Source organism: Triticum aestivum, chromosome 6B, assembly GCF_018294505.1.
Source record: "Triticum aestivum cultivar Chinese Spring chromosome 6B, IWGSC CS RefSeq v2.1, whole genome shotgun sequence".
NCBI classification, from domain to species: Eukaryota; Viridiplantae; Streptophyta; class Magnoliopsida; order Poales; family Poaceae; genus Triticum; species Triticum aestivum.
Window position 1 is genome coordinate 116,774,403 of NC_057810.1, and position 17,703 is coordinate 116,792,105.

The window sequence follows — 17,703 nt, forward strand, 5'->3', positions numbered from 1 at the left end:
AGGCCCTTTGTAACTCTTGGCCCATTAACGGACCGTGGTGAAACTGGCCCGTAATGAACAGTGCATCACTTTACACCCATTAACGGCCTGTGGTGAAACTGGCCCGTAATGAACAGTGTATCACTTTATAACCATTAACGGCCCGTTATTCCATTGGGACGTTTCCAGCCCAAGTTACCTTTCGGCCTTCTGAGGGTCCATTTATTCTTGGGCTCATTTCAGCATTCGGTTACTTACGGCCCGTTATTGTCATTTTCTGCTTGTTGCCAAATTCAGCCCGTCGTTATAGTCGGCCCGTTTGTGGACCGTTAATCTGTTGGGCCATTTTCATAGCATCACCAAATACCGCCTATTAATGGCCCGTTATGGTCATCCCATGAAACGTACGATTTCCATTAAAGGCCCGTCTACGGCCCATTAAAGGCTGGTACAATACCCATAAATGAGTCGGCCCTTACAAGGCCCATGGATCCTACGAGACGGATAAGGCCCATGGATCCTACGAGACATAGAAGGCCCATGGATCCTATGAGACGTAGAAGGCCCATGGATCTGACGGCCCTTTGAAGGCCCATGGATCCTACGGCCCCTACATGACCCATGGATCGTACGGCCCATGAAGGGCCATGGTCGGGCGAGTTGGCCCCCATTTGAACGATATAGCATATTCAAAGAATTAACCTATTCAATACTATCACCTTTAAAAAGCATACACTATACAACAAAGAGAACAAGGCATAGAAAGGTAGAATAATCCTACACTATACAATAAAGAAATTACAGCCGATTATACCCACTGGGCATTATGGTTCGGCACAGGTGATAATAAAGCATACAAAAATAGCCAATTACATACACTGGGCAAATACAGCTCATACATCATGGACACGCATCAACTTAACTCCATTTGAACTATAATCGATTGGCCGGATTCAGGTAGCACAAATTTCAGTCTGCAAAATCTCCAATTCCTTCATGGTTACCTGAGTGTCTTGTTTCATTTTTTTGACTCCTGCACCTAATACCTGCATGTCCAGTCTCAACTTGTTGATTAAATGTTGACAATCATGTACACATTGTCTTGCCACCTCTAGTTGATGCTCGAGAACATCAGCACATTCCAATTCCAATCCATAATCATTCGGTAATGGCCATGCCGCACTGCTAGCAGATCTTTGTGTTGATGTCACTTCATCCTGAAATGTTTCTGTAAGTACACATGACTAGGGCAAAAATATAGTTACAATAGTGAAGCGAGCAAGACACTATTTTGTACTACATGGCAAAACAGGACTAACAATAATGTTACACGTCACTTTCAAAAAAAATGTTACACGTCATGAAGCATAAGCAGGTGATATTTTAAAAATTATAAAAAAGATAGTCTGTGCAGCCTGCATACAGAAATCCCTCTTAGTTCAGAAGAGGAGCATGATGTTGGGGCCCAATCGAAAACACAGACAAGTTACAAATTTAGACAGCACATTGCGTATAAGTGAGCAAGCAGTTGGCCATTCTGTATCTCAATTAAAGTCTTAGGGAGCATAATGAATAGCAGAGGGTTTCATACAAACGTACTACAGCAGGCAAAACTCTGCAATCATTAGCGTAGTATAAACTAGATTGTGAGCCTCATGCAATAATAGTTGGTTAATAGACTTCAAAGCTTCAGGCACACTTTGGCAGAGCAATTAAATTGTAAGGCCTTTAATTATGTCAACTAATAGTTATACAAGTACCGAACATTAGGCATGATTATTTGGGCATCTCATTAACCGAGGACAAATAAAGCAATTGGAAAGAGCAAATTAACTATGCCTGAAACAAACAAGGAATTGAGCTATCGAGTTGCATACAGTGACTTACCTTAGTAGGTTGAAGAGACTCAGCGCAGCTCCTACTTCTCTTGCAAGGCTCCTTCCTAACATCTTGTACATGGAAATCCTCAATCTTATCTTCATTGCACCCCCACTACAAGGTGACACGAACTAGTTACTCGTCTCCTTGGAAGATAAATATACATACTTTCCAGTCTGTGAACACAAAAGGATGAGATTATAACAAAACAACACCACATAATGAAACATGCCGCATCTCTTGCACTTGCACACAATGAAATGAGCATTTACTATGTCTGCACTATGTAAAAACTAGGCATACCTTCGAACTGGATCTCCAGGAACTCTTGGAGAGCCTACTGTAGTGTACAGCCAAACCTTTATATCACCTATGAGTTAGACAAGGCCCCACTACAACAGCCTTTAGTGTTTAAGTTGTTGACAAGCTTTGTTAGAGTGTTAGGTAAAGAACAGCAAGTAATCAAAGCAAACAGTCCTAGTATGGCTGGCTGATGCAAACAAGCAATTCAACAGATGGGTGAGCAAATCTTACATATCAAGAAAAGAAGCAAAGAAGGAGGCTTAAAGACCATCACTTGACTGACGAGATTTAAGGGCCATTTAAACATCATGTGCAACGTATGAACTAACATAAACATTGCATATTCCAGATTCTACAATGGAATGCACATGTATTAGGTTATGCCATGTATGATGATGCCTAAATGTACAGATAGCGGGCAGGAGTGATTGATCATTGCACGCACAGTTGAATTGCAGGTTAATGGCTAGTTCGATTCTGCCTTTTCAAGGCATATTGTCAAAATAAGCCATAAAAGATGTAAAGAAGTCATTTTTGAGTTATGGGCTTGAGCTTAACTAATTTCGCTTTGGAGGGTGGTGTTTCAGGTAGAATCTCACTAAAAATTGAAGGGAAGGGGAATGAAATGACTCTATTGTCTGCCTATATTACACTCAAAATGCAACTGCTGACGCCTGTGTCACACCTGACCCTCAAGTAAAAACAAACATGCAAGCATTCATTGCCTGCCCGCTTACATCTCCTCTGCCCTTTCCCTCTACCTCAATCCCCTGCCTGCAGCACTAGGGTTCCTCCAGCGAGCCGTCGCCACTGGTCCCATCTGGCCTGGTCCTCGATGATGCTATGTATAGCTTGGCTACATGGCCGGCGGGTAGGGACAAATCTCCATGGCTGCTCCTCCCTCTGGCGCCGCCCCTCATTCTCATGGTCTCTAGCAGCTACTCCATTGTGGTTTGTCCAACGCACTACTCCGGCGGGCGCTGCACAATACGGCTGATGCCACACTACGGCAGAAGGCACCTTAGTCCCCCTCCCCTCCTCCCAGGCCATGGCCTTGAGGTGCTGTTGAAGGATGAGCTCATCCAAAAAGGTGAGGATCTCCTCTGATTTTTTCCCAAATTTTCATTCCGATCCACTATATGATGAATTGCTATGAGCTGCTTCTGTTGCTGCTATATGATGCATTGCTATGAGTTGCTCCTGCTGCTGCTATATGATGAATTGCTATGAGCTGCTTTTGTTGTATGATGAGTTGCTATGAGCTGCTGCTGCTACTATATGATGAATTTCTATGAGCTGCTGCTGCTGCTATATGATGAGTTGCTATAAGCTGCTCCTGCTGCTTCTATATGATGAATTGCTATGAGCTACTCCTGCTACTGCTATATGATGAATTGCTATGAGCTGCTCCTGCTGCTGCTATATGATGAATTGCTATGAGCTGCTGGTGGTATATGATGAATTGCAGACTGTTGTTGCTGTATGATGAGTTGCTATGAGCGGCTGCTGCTGCTATATGATGCTTTCAGGTGGTGCTGCTATATGATAATAACCAGCCACTTGGACCATCGAATTTCAATAAATAATTGTTCTTCATTTAAATGTGGGTCATGTGTTCTTCATTTAAATTAGGAAATGGAATCTCTATGGAAAACATTGACCAAAGTAGATTGTGCCAAGTAGATGGTATCTTTGTATTTGCATTTTGAGCAAATAGTGATGGTCTGTTTACCTATCATATTAATTACTACATTGGGTTCAATTTGTGGTGTTTGCAAGTCAAATTAATTTCCGTATGGGCAGAAAAACGAAAAAAAATATAATGCAATCTAGACTTTCCACTGATCATACCAAAGATAAGTTGAAAACGCAATGAAAAGAACTAGTTGGCTTATTACATGGAGCTTATATTCACAGGTGCTTATTTTCTTAGGATAACTCGTAATAACTGTCCCAAAGAAACTTGGCTAATAGAACTGGCATACAAATAACATGTCACGATGATTGTAATGGAGGAGTGACGTACCATAGCACACTGTATAGGCTCATCGCTGCCTCTCCTTTTTTTGCGATGTTCCATGAAATTGCCAGATACATCTTGTACTTTTTCATTGTGTAACCCTATCTGCAAGTTCACACGACTAATTTCAGACATCTCTACATGATACTACATTACATATCCCTTGCGCATATTTAAACCACCAATTAATGATTGTGTGCGTACCATAAACTAGCCATGACTTTGTATGATGTACTAGCAGGCACTCTAAGGGAGCCTAATGTAGTGCACTCGAATTCCTACATGCCACCTACGATTTTGTGTAATGTACTGCCCCTGTTCCTAAATATATGTCTTTGTAGAGATTCCAGTATGGACCACATACAGATGTATATAGATGCATTTTCGAGTGTAGATTCACTCATTTTGCTGCGTATGCAGCTTATAGTGGAATCTCTAGAAAGACTTATATTTAGGAACGGAGGTACGAGGTAGTATCATGTATGACATCTACATATCTAATTTAGCAGCCAGTAGTAGAAATCATTGTCTGCACAAACGGATTACTGGTCAAAAATCCTAGCAAAGCACACTGGCAGGCACAGAACAATACAAGAGAGAGAGACGCGCTTACAAGATCATAGCAATGCCTCAGTCCAGGATCTTGGTTGGCCAAGCTGTTAGATCCAGAAGAAACATCGTCCTTGTAGTTTTTGTCAGTTGCATAACAGGTAACAGTGACCGGTTAGTATATTTGAAGTACATCGGGAAGGTGATGCTGGACGGGTTTAAAGGTGACAAGTACCTAGGCCGTGGCGGGTGCTTGGCATCTCTCCAGACGGCGGGAATCAGGTTAGAAACGTCAAGGGTGATGACGCTGCGCTGGCTGTCAGGGTCCGGTAAGGAGATCTAGAACCGTTGAGTAGGGTGTTTGTGGAGCGTCTCCGGTAGGGTGGACTACGGTGTGGGCGAAGCGGATCTGTGGCCGTGGACGAGGGCGTAGGTGAAGCTTCTCCCATGGTTGGGTTAAGGATGGTGTCCACGACGCAGATCTGTGGCCGTGGACGGGGCGTCAGAAGCTGCTCTGGTGGTTGGGTTAAGGATGGTGTCGGCGATGCGGATCTACGGCCGTGGACGGGGCGTCAGAAGCTGCTCCGGTGGTTGGGTTAAGGGTGGTGTCGACGATGCGGATCTGCGGCCATGGACATGGCGTCAGAAGCTGCTCCGGTACGTTGGATGAGGGTGCAAGGAAGCGGATCTAAGGCCGTGGACTTGTGAGATGGCAAAGCGGCCCCGGTAGGGTTGAGAATGGTATAGGCGAAGCTACTCCGGTAGGGTTGAGGATGGTGTCGGCGAAGCGGCTCCGGTAGGGTTGAGGAAGGTGTCGGCGAAGCGGCTCCGGTAGGGTTGAGGAAGGTGCCGGCGAAGAGGATCAGAGGCCGTCGATGGGGGCATCGGTGGGGTGGCTCCGGGGGGTGTGGACAAAGCGTCTCCGGTGGGGAGTACAAATGAGCCGCTGCAGATGCGCGGCGGTTGACAAGAGTACCGGCGAAGCAGATCCGGTGCCGTGGACAAGGCCGACATTGAATGGGTTGTGGTACAGTGGTGGATGAGTAGTCTACTTGTTTCTAGGGGATGTGGGAGGGGTAGATGCGGCCGCAGAAGCAGATCCGGCGAGGTGGACGCCGTTGGCAGTGAATGGGCTATGGTACGCCGGTGGATGAGCAGTCTAGGGTTTCGAGAGTGAAGGGGAGAAAGGGCGATGAAGTACAGACGATGTGATATAAGATGCTCTGGTGTTGTGGAGTTAGTCGTTTTTGTGGGAGGGGGAGAGGAAATGGGGGTGTCGTCTAGTGGGGGGAACCGGAAGTTACCAAAGCAGCCTCGACCTATCATATAGATGAGGGCGGTATTGTAACTATTGGTCTTCGTGCACCAAGGACAAAAGGGGGATTTCGAATGCTAAAGACTAAGGTGGCGGAAATTATAGAACGAGGCGGGAGATTTTGCCGCCCGCGGGATCGTTCTTATCCAGTTTCAACTAATTTTGGACTGTGCTAGCGGGAAGGTCATGCTAGACTGTGTACATGGGGCACGCGTCAGCAGTTAATAACTGGTGTGAAGTCCACACCAGAAAAAAAGACAATAACTCGGGATGATGCGCCGATAACTTGGACGTTCACACAGGCGCGGCCAATCGTACGTGTGTAGTGGCGCGTTCACAAAAAAGGGATCAAACGCTCAGCCTATGTATTTCTAGTGTAAATAGATAATTTAGTGCCATTGGTTATTTACTTTAAACATAATGCATTGATGTGTTAGTGTAGAGGCGCACAAAAAGAAATGGATATTGTAGTCAGCTACTTAAAAGTGTTACCTCATATGATTACATAGCCTCCATTTCATAAATTGCGTACCCGTTGAATTCATATATGAATATTACATATATTACTTCAAAATATAAACTTAAATCATCCAAGACTAATGAATTTCAATGCAAGAGGTACAATGGTGCATGTACATGATAGCTACATTGGTTGTTTGAAGAAACATCACTGTAACTTTGGCATGCACAACTGAAAAGGTTTATTGAAATAGAAAAAAAATGTGATATGTGAGTGTCCAATCTTTATAGCGTTGAATCGATATTGTACCTTTGGCCACGATACGAAGTAGATATTGACTAATGTTCAAGCGATGCACGTCCACGATCGCTAGATAGTGATACGTGAATGAATTGTGCAATCTCTCTCACACGCATACATATCTCATTTCCCTATGGGCATCGAAATCACACACGCACACTTCGTGTCTCCCTCCTCAGGGTTAAATTCGTCTTTCTACCCCGTCCTACAAGTCTCTCACACAGAAACACACACGCTCTCTATGTCTAACACGCCCACCATTTTAATTCCGCGCACCCACAGCCACTAATGTCTCAAAGTATAATAATGTCTCTCACACATATGCTATCTACCTATCCCTTAATATAGCTAGATATGTGTCACACAAACTCCTTCTCCCTACTAGCAAGATGCCCATGCGTTGCACGGAACATCAAGATGCATTGTATGAGAAGTTTATCTTGTGGGGGAAAAGGATGAACGAGGGAATGCCTTATTTGCAAATGCGGAGAGGGGTGTGGGTATCTTTTTGCAAAATTGCCATAGTTTCCTTCCTATCCGTCGGATATAAATCGGATGGCCTATATTGCAGGATGGCAGGAACACCATCATCACCAACTCTGTTTTTTATAAGAGTAGAGATATGTGAGTGTCACTGCCCCCCCCCACACACACCCACACTTCCCAACATCGAAGGAGTAGGGTGACACCTCGATCTTGATACTAATCTATCGACCGGCTTCTCTCTCAAACATACACACACACACTACCTGGCACCAAAGGAGTAGGGTGGCACATCGATCTTGATAATAATCTATCTACTCCTCTTTCAAATACACACACACACACACTCGCTAGTTGTGCCTCTGTGCCTACCGCGCATACTCTCGATACGTCTTTCTCCCCCCCCCCCAACAATGACAGCAGAAGGGTGACAACTCGATCTGATCATAATCTGTCAATTGGTTTCTGTCACACCCTAGCTAGTCACGCATTAGAGTGTTGCATCATGTTTATTCTTTCATCAGAAACTTGAAATGGGGATGACAGAACCCCCAGTTCCCTCTGAAACCAATTAGGGTTACTAAAATAATTTTTCAATGAACCTGAAATGCCCTTCTAAAATGTCCATCATTTTAGCCTTGGTTCAGAACCTCTGCCAAAAATGGTGCACACTTTTCTAGGCCATCCTAGGGTTCTTGAGTTAAATCATAACTATTTGAATTTGGGCATTTAAAATAATATAAAATATTTAAATGCTCAAATATCTCCAAACTAAAATGTTTCATGTTGGAAATATTCCAACTATGGACCAGGAGTAGTTTGGTGATTTTTGGAGTTGCCTAGGTATTTTATTTAATTCAACAAAGTTGCAGAATTATTAAATAAAACAGAAAACAGAAAAGAGAGGAGAAACTTACCTGTGCGGCCCAGCCAGCTGGCCGGCCCAGCTAGCCAGCCCAGCACTGTAGCTCCTCGTCGTCTTCCTCCCCACGCCCCGAAGCTGCTGCGTGCTCGCGCGCGCGCGGCCGCGCGGCCACCTCCTGCTTGCCGACGCCCCCCTGGCCGCGTGGACGACGCCCGCAGCCCGTCCCGATCCCCCTGCTCTCGCTCACTCTCCCCCGTTTCTCCCTCGCTCTCTCTCGCTCTCGGCCGAACACCACCGTCGCCGCCGTTCGCCGTAGCCACTGACTCCGGCCACCCCTCGCTCCCCCGAGTAGCTCAGAAGCTCCGCCTCGACTCCCTCTTCCTCCCCACCGCTCCACGAGTCCCCGGAAGCCCTGCATCGCCGCCACGTCGCCGTTCCCCTCTTCGGACTCCGACCACCGTCGCCGACGAATTCGCCGTCTCCAGCGCGTCCCCGAGCCCGCTTCGACGCCCACTGCAACCGCGGTGAGCTACGCCACCGTTTCCCCCTCTTCTCCCCTCGTTCCCTCACCGTAGCTGCATCCCCACCTCGGCCGAACCTCCGCCGTCGCCGAGCTCGCCGTCGACGCAGCTCCGGTGACCATTTGGTCACCCCGGCGAGTCCAACGCGTTCACAGAACCCAGTAGAGCATCCCTAGCGCCTCACTTTGCTCGACTTCGAGCTCCAGCACCACTCCCGTGCACGACCGAACCCCGGCGGCCGCAGCTGAGCTCGCCGCCGTCAACTCCGGCCACCCCGACCCCAACGGACTCCGCCAAGAGCCGCGGGTCGTCCTCAGCTTCACTCCGGTGGTCGCCACGTTCCATTTGGTGGCCGAAACGACCAAAACCACTATCGCCGCCGCACTGTTGGTCGCCGCCGGCCAGAACTCCGGCGAGCTGACGTGGCCTAGTTGATTAACCACTAATCCATCACCTACTGACGCTGACAAGTGGGCCCCAGCGGTTAGTCAAAGCTAACCAGCCCGGGGTCAACGCGGGATTAGCCCCTGTGACACTGACGTGTGGACCCCACACGTCAGGTTTGACCCGAGCCAGCCCTGTTGACCTGCTGATGTCACTATGATGTCAGGCTGACGCAGTAAATGATATTTCTGGATTTAAATTAAATCAGGAAATTCCAGAATATTATTTAAACTTCAAAAATTCATAACTTTTATTCTGTAACTCCAAATTGGACAAATAATATATGAAAAATGATCAGAAAAATCCAATCTATCCATCTGTACCATTTTCATGCATGATCAAACAAGTTAAGTTGATGTTTTAATCAGAACAAGGAAAGGCACTTTAAAAGGCCATATTTGAATTTGAAATTTGAATCTTTGATTCAAATTTGTTCAAACCCTTCTGGTTTTAGTTGCATTAGCCCAACACACTCATATTGCCATGTTTCATGCATGCATCATATTGTTGCATATTGTTTGGTGATGTTTGTGTATCGATGTCCTTTGCGACAGGATCTGTTCCCGAGGAGTACCGTGATTACCCTAACGAAGAACCGTATCCGTGCAACGAACCATCAGGCAAGCAACCAACCATTTGATCATATCGATACAATCCCATGTTCTCGCTCCTGCTCTCTTTTACTGCATTAAGACAACGCGATTCAAACTGCTGTGTGCTACGGTAGTTGAACCCATTTCCTCTGCATGACCTGTCATTGCCACAGTAACTAGATGAAACCCACTAGCATGTGTAGGAGTTGATTGAGCCATATGTATGTGTTGTTCCTACCTTGCTATGCCTGCTATGCTTAGAGTTGTGTCAGGTCTGGTTCATCTGGGTGATGGGCTAGAGTGAAATGATTATGTCGGTAATGAGAGTGGTGTGGTGAACACGATTTGGTAAAGGTATCGATGAGAGGCCATGTAGGAGTACATGGTGGGTTGTTTCATTGAAGCCGACCTTAAGCACTGAGATCTGTATGTGTGATTTAAGAATCAGCTACTACCATGCATTGGGCCCGAAACCAATGGACCCTCTCGACTTCTTATTCACCCTAGTTCTCCGTCCAGGAGTTGCAAGTAGTTTCTGGTGTTTGTAGCCTACTGGAGGCCGTGGACAGCGCTGACCGTAGGGGTGGGCTGTGATGCGGTAGGTACGTGGCACGGTGTACCGAATACCCGTTAGGTATCTCGGGAACCCTGTTCACATCGTTCGGGGCCGTATGGGAAACCTCGGCCGGACTCCCTGCGGATGGAACCTGAATAGGCGATAAACCTGGACTGGAGGCTTAGGTGATTAGGTAGGTCGTGGCCGACACCCACGTTGGGCTTCCGCTTGAAGGTTGCCGAGTACATGTCGTGTAAACGACGATAAGTGGTGAGAGCGTGTATGAAGAAGTACACCCCTGCAGGGTTAACATGATCTATTCGAATAGCCGCGTCCGCGGTAAAGGACTACTTGGTTGCCTATACAGTTCATAGACAAGTAAATGGAAACTATTAAAAGCCTCAAGATAAGTGTGAGTGCCGAGGATGGCTCTTCCGTAGGAAGACGGAGGTGGATCCTCGGTAGTGTATTGAAGTGGTGAGTAGTGGACTCGTGTGCGCAAAACATTTCAAGTTGGAGTATCGTAGGATAGTCTAGCCAGGAGTCAAAGCTGGCTTGCTGCAATAACTCCACCAACCCTTCTTGATACTATGCATGTATGTAGGATCTGATGTAAGTCTTGCTGAGTACCTTTGTACTCATGTTGCTATAATCTACATTTTTACAGAAGACGCTGCAACCCCTTCTGATGGGTTCTATGTAGACGTTGACATCAACGAGTAGGCTAAAGACCCAGGTGGTGACCCTGAGCTTGTGATGGACCACATAGTATAGTTAGGCTTCCAAGCCTCTTTTATTTTACTAGTTGTCTGTACTCAGACAAGTTACTTCCGCTGTTGGCTTGTATGACTGTATGACTTGTATGTTGGGTCGTGAGACCCGTACCTTTGTGTGTATGTTATGTATGGCTCACTGAGCCTTAAATAAAGTACTTGTGTCGTAGAGTCATGTTGTGATGCTTCGTTGTATTTGCACATATCGAGCATATTGTGTGTATGATTGAAATGCTTGGTATGTGTGGGATCTGACTATCTAGTTGTTTATCTTTAGTAGCCTCTCTTACCGGGAAATGTCTCCTAGTGTTACCGCTGAGCCATGGTAGCTTGCTACTGCTCTGGAACACTTAGGCTGGCCGGCATGTGTCCTTCTTCGTTCCTGTGTCTGTCCCTTCGGGGAAATGTCACGCTTTGAGTACCGGAGTCCTGTTAGCCCGCTACAGCCCGGTTTACCGGAGTCCTGCTAGCCCAGTGCTACAGCCCGGACCCACTTGCTGATGACCGACACGTTCGAAGCTGGGTCATGGATGCCTGTCCCTGTAAGTCTGTGCCACTTTGGGTTTACGACTAGTCATGTCAGCCCGGGCTCTTTATCATATGGATGCTAGCGACACTATCATATACGTGAGCCAAAAGGCGCAAACGGTCCCGGGAAAAGGTAAGACGACACCCGTGGGGATACCGTGCGTGAGGCCGCAAAGTGATATGAGGTGTTACCAGCTAGATCGATGTGACATCGAGTCGGGGTCCTGACAGCGTTGGCATCAGAGCCGGACTGCCTGTAGGTTCTCCAAGCCAAACTGGTCGATGTTGAGTCTAGAAATTCTTTAGTTATATGTAGGGGAATTGTTTGTGGGTTGGAACGTAAGGCTCTTTTTACTCCTTATATCTTATGACTTTCTGATCTGAGTCAGTCCATTCTTCCACCGGGGGTTAAGGAATTAGGATCTGCTCTCTCTATCAGGATCACGAGTTACTAATCAGTAGTACCTTATAAGTTTGATGGTTACAAGCCTAGTTCAGTTCTACTACCACATTATGTTGTAAGAATGGTTTCAAGACTTGATATGATGATGTTGAGTGTGTACGAAATCCTTTGTCAAATGTCTCAATATCCTTTTTGAGCATTTACAGCTGTTATGCTGCCGAAATTTTGCTAGAAATTCTAATGCCTTTGCATTATAATTGTGCTTTCAGATGGCCACTCGCGACCTCAATCAAGTGGTTCGCCTGACTCGTGCCTAGATGTACCCGGCCATACTGCTAAGTTGGTCAGGGTAATGACTGAGGCTGGATACCGCTGGTATCCTGAGTACACGGTCGAAGAGCAATTCCGAGATTTTAATCAAAGCCAGTATCTCTGCACTGTCAGGATATTTCCTTCTTATCCTGGATCCACTGAGCCTCTTCACTGCTCCTATGGACTCGGGGTTACTATCGAGATGGCTGTGCAGGATGCCGCCTACTCTATGATGACCATTATGCGAGTCAGATCTGGGTTATTTCGGGACTCTGACTTCCGGTATATGCCAGGATCACTTCCGGGAGCACAAGGATATTTTCAGGCTATATATGCTGACTCCACTCAGGAGGATTCACGGACTCGCACCACTGCTGAGATGCTCGAGGATAAGGACCGTGAAAATCGGGCCTTAAGGTTAGAGCTCTTCAATACCCGTGCTGACCACTGGGCCACTTTGACTCGGTTCGCACCGGCGGTGCAAGCTGGATATTCAGATATGCGCGATCTCTATCCTGTGAGATCTGCTCTGCCAGACGTGATGGTTTGGCGTGATGTAGGAGGCATCACCCCACCTCGCGGTCCCCGCAGGCCACCGTTTGCTGGTCCAAGACCTCATCCTAGCCCCTATGGTCCACAAGCTCCGCGAGACCGTCTGTTTCCGGATGATCATGTTGAACTTCCGGGCTATGGAGGTGACTTCTACGAGGACTATTACGGATCGGTCTGAGTTAGTAGTAGTATCACCAGTTCGCACTAGCTGTGTCGTCTATCGTCCTGCGTGACTCGTGGGATATGACTAGTTTGTACTCCTTCCGGAGGTGTAGAAAAATAATGTATAGTAGCTTGAGATGCCTCCGATGAGATGTAATCCTCTTTTCACCGTAATAGTACTTTGTTTGGTCTTGTACTAAACCTTGTATGGTGTGTATGACGATGGAATAAAGAAGCAGTTTCTGTATCTACCATGTCATACGGATGATCATCTTGCATTCCGAGTTATTCCTTGCATTATGTATCCTATGTCGGAATTTTATCATTCTGACTAAATCATTGCCTTGTTTACCTAGGATGGTCAACACGCGCGCCAACCCTGCTTCCCAAGAGCAGGCCGAAGGCAGTGAAGCCAGAAATGAACATCTGCCTCATCCTCCTTCACTAGCCGAGGTGATGATGGAAGCTGAGAGAAACAAGCGGGAGACAAACCGTTTGTTGGAGCGTATTGAACAGAACACAGCACACCATCAGAGGGCTAACGTGGTGTCACTCAGTGATTTTATCAAATTGCATCCACCCACGTTCCACCACTCCGTCGAGCCTCTCGACGCTGATGACTGGCTTCGCAGTATCTCTCACAAGCTGCGTTCCGCGCTGGTAGCGGAGGCTGACAAGGTCACCTTTGCTGCATATCATCTTGAAGGCCCCGCCAGTCTATGGTGGGAGAATTATGGAGCCATGCGCCCAGCGGGCCATGTCACAACTTGGGCTGAATTCAGCGACGCTTTCCGTGAACACCACATTCCGGAGGGTCTCATGGACCGTAAGCGTGAAGAATTTTGCAATTTCACCCAAGGCCGACTTTCTGTGGATGTCTATAGCAGGGAGTTTGGTAATCTTGCACGATATGCAACCGAGGAAGTTTCTACTGACGCCAAGAAGCAAGCAAGGTTCCGTAAGGGCCTTAGTCCTGAGCTTCGTCGCGACCTCCGTCTGCATGAGTGCACATCTTTTTCGAAACTTGTCAACAAAGCCATCAGTGCTGAAACTGGTCAGACTGATTATGACGCAACACGCAAGCATGGACGTGATATGGGCTCCTCATCCGGTGCTGGTCCTCAGAAGCGCCGCGTGTGGGTACCCAATACCGCCCTGCCACCCAGGTTCACACCGAGGCCATCTTTTCAGGCGCCTCGCCCTGTTCAACAGTCTGCACCAGCCAAGCCCTATGGGGGTCCATCCAATAATGCTCCTCCACGTACCAGTTCCGTGACTTGTTTCAAGTGTGGGGAATCTGGTCATTATATGCGTGAGTGTCCCCAGACCAACCCCAATCAATCTGCTAAAGCTGTTGGCCGTGGCAAGCCGACAGGAAAGTGTTTCATGCCAAACCGGTCACCGCTTCACGTGGCCATGTCAACTGTATCTCTGCCGAAGAAGCTCAAGAAGATCCCAACGTCGTTCTCGGTACGCTTCTTGTTAATTGCCACCCGGCATCTGTTCTTTTCGATACAGGAGCCTCTCATTCTTTTATATCTGAAAATTATGCTCGTTTGCATAACGTTGCATTCTGTGACTTGCCATCCTCCATGGTAATTCAAACTCCGGGATCCAAATGGCAAACTTCTAGAGTAAGCCATGGAAATGAAATCCAAGTCGACAGACTTGTTTTTCTTGCATCTTTGATAGCCCTTAAATCTTCAGATATTAATATCATTTTGGGTATGGACTGGATGTCAGCTCATCAAGCCAAAATTGATTGCTTCTCTAGGACCGTTCAACTCACCCATCCTTCGGGGAAGATAGTCAATGTTTTGACTCGAATAGCCAAGCGACAATTATATTCTCTTAACGCCAGCCCTTTGCCAGACCTTGAGGACGTTCCGGTAGTTCGTGATTTTCCGGATGTCTTTCCAGAGGAATTGCCAGGGGTTCCACCTGACAGGGATGTTGAGTTCGTAATAGACCTCATTCCAGGAACCGTTCCGATTGCTAGAAGGCCTTATAAGATGGCACCCCTAGAACTAGCCGAGCTTAAGAAACAACTCGATGAATCCTTGAAAAAGGGTTTCATCCGCCCTAGTTCATCTCCGTGGGCTTGCCCCGTCCTATTCGTTAAGAAGAAGGATGGTACGGACCGGATGGTTGTAGATTACCGACCTGTCAATTTGGTCACAATCAAGAACAAATATCCACTTCCCAGGATCAACGATCTGTATGATCAGCTCGCTGGATCCTCAGTCTTCTCCAAGATGGATTTGAGGTTGGGCTACCATCAAATCAAAATCAGAAACGGGGACATTCCTAAAACGGCCTTTGTTACTCGTTATGGCCAATACGAGTACACCGTCATGTCCTTCGGTTTAACCAACGCTCCAGCCACTTTTTCTCGGTTAATGAACTCAATCTTCATGGAGTATTTGGATAAATTCGTCGTAGTTTATCTCGATGATATACTCATATACTCCAAGAACGAGGAAGAACATGCCGAACATCTAAGGCTAGTGTTGCAGAAACTTCGAGAGCATCGCCTTTATGCCAAATTTTCTAAATGTGAATTCTGGTTGCCAGAAGTGACCTATCTGGGTCATGTAATATCTGGTAAAGGTATTGCGGTTAACCCTGAGCGAGTTCAAGCCGTCCTTGACTGGACTCCACCCGAATCGGTCAAGCAAGTTCGGAGTTTTCTAGGCTTAGCGAGCTATTGCCGTCGCTTTGTCGAGAACTTCTCCAAAGTTGCTAAACCTCTAACCGAACTCCTCAAGAAAGATAAGAAGTTCGAATGGACTCCACAATGTGAGCACAGCTTTCAGGAACTGAAAAGACGCCTGACTTCTGCTCCCGTGCTGGTACCACCAGACTTCTCCAAAGACTTTGTTATCTACTGCGACGCCTCGCGACAAGGACTAGGTTGCATTCTCATGCAAGATCGACACGTAATTGCTTACGCTTCACGGCAATTGCACCCACATGAGGAGAATTATCCTACTCATGATCTAGAACTTGCAGCCGTAGTCTATGCACTTAAGACCTGGCGACATTACCTCCTCGGTAATCGTTGCGAAATATTCACTGATCACCAAAGTCTGAAGTACATTTTCACCCAACCGGATTTGAATCTCAGGCAAAGACGTTGGGTTGAATTGATCATTGACTTCGACCTAGGGATAACCTATACCCCAGGGAAAGCCAACGTCATGGCTGATGCGCTAAGTCGTAAATCTTATTGTAACAACCTGATGTTACAACAAAGTCAACCGCTTCTCCATGAGGAATTTCGGAAGCTTAACCTTCACATTGTACCTCAAGGTTTTCTCTCCACCTTGGTGGCAAAACCTACCCTTACGGATCAAATCATCAAAGCACAGAAGGTAGATCCGGGAATCTCCCGCATCAAGAGGAACATTCAGAAAGGAATTGCGAATTGTTTCTCCGTTAATGATCAAGGAGTCGTGTACTTCGGGGATCGATTAGTAGTTCCCAAAGTGCGCAACCTAAGGCGATTAATCCTTAAGGAAGCCCATGAATCTCCTCTCACCATTCATCCCGGTAGTACTAAAATGTATCAGGACCTACGCCAGAGGTTCTGGTGGACTAGGATGAAGAGAGAAATTGCTCAGTATATTGCCAATTGCGACGTCTGTCGTCGTGTAAAAGCAGAGCATCAACGGCCTGCTGGCACCCTTCAACCCTTAGCTATTCCTGAATGGAAATGGGATAAAATTGGTATGGATTTCATTACCGGTTTTCCCAGGACCAAGAGAGGGAATAATGCTATCTTCGTCGTGGTCGATCGTCTTTCCAAAGTAGCTCATTTCCTACCTGTTCGTGAGAGTATAACCGCTAGTCAGCTGGCAGACTTATACATCTCCCGAATAGTGTCCCTCCATGGTGTTCCTTTGGAAATCAATTCGGATCGAGGAAGTCTTTTCACCTCTCGATTTTGGGAAAGTTTCCAAAATGCTATGGGAACCCGTCTCTCCTTTAGCACCGCTTTCCACCCTCAGTCAAGTGGTCAAGTGGAACGCGTCAACCAAATTCTAGAAGACATGCTTCGAGCCTCTGTTATCTCGTTCGGAATGGACTGGGAGAAGTGCCTTCCATTTGCCGAATTCGCTTACAACAACAGCTATCAATCTAGCTTGGGTAAAGCCCCTTTTGAAGTTCTCTATGGACGACGATGTCGAACACCCCTTAACTGGTCAGAGACCGGGGAAAGACAATTCTTTGGCCCGGATATGATTCAGGAAGCAGAAGAACAAGTTCGAATCGTTCGTGAAAAGTTGAAAACAGCCCAATCCCGTCAAAAGAGTCAATATGACCGAAAACATAAGGCTATGACTTTCGAGGTTGACGAGAAGGCTTATCTTCGGGTCACCCCTCTGAAGGGAACCCATCGCTTCGGTATCAAAGGCAAATTGGCTCCTCGTTACATTGGACCTTTTCGCATTCTTGCCAAACGAGGAGAAGTTGCCTACCAATTGGAACTACCTCCGCACCTCTCCAGAGTTCACGATGTCTTCCACGTTTCTCAACTCAGGCGTTGCTTCTCGGATCCTATCCGTGAAGTGGACCACGAAACGCTTGATCTCCAAGATAATCTTACATATCGAGAGTACCCCATTCGTATCCTCGATCAAGCCGAACGTACCACGCGACGTCATAACATCAAGTTTCTCAAGGTTCAATGGTCGCACCATTCTG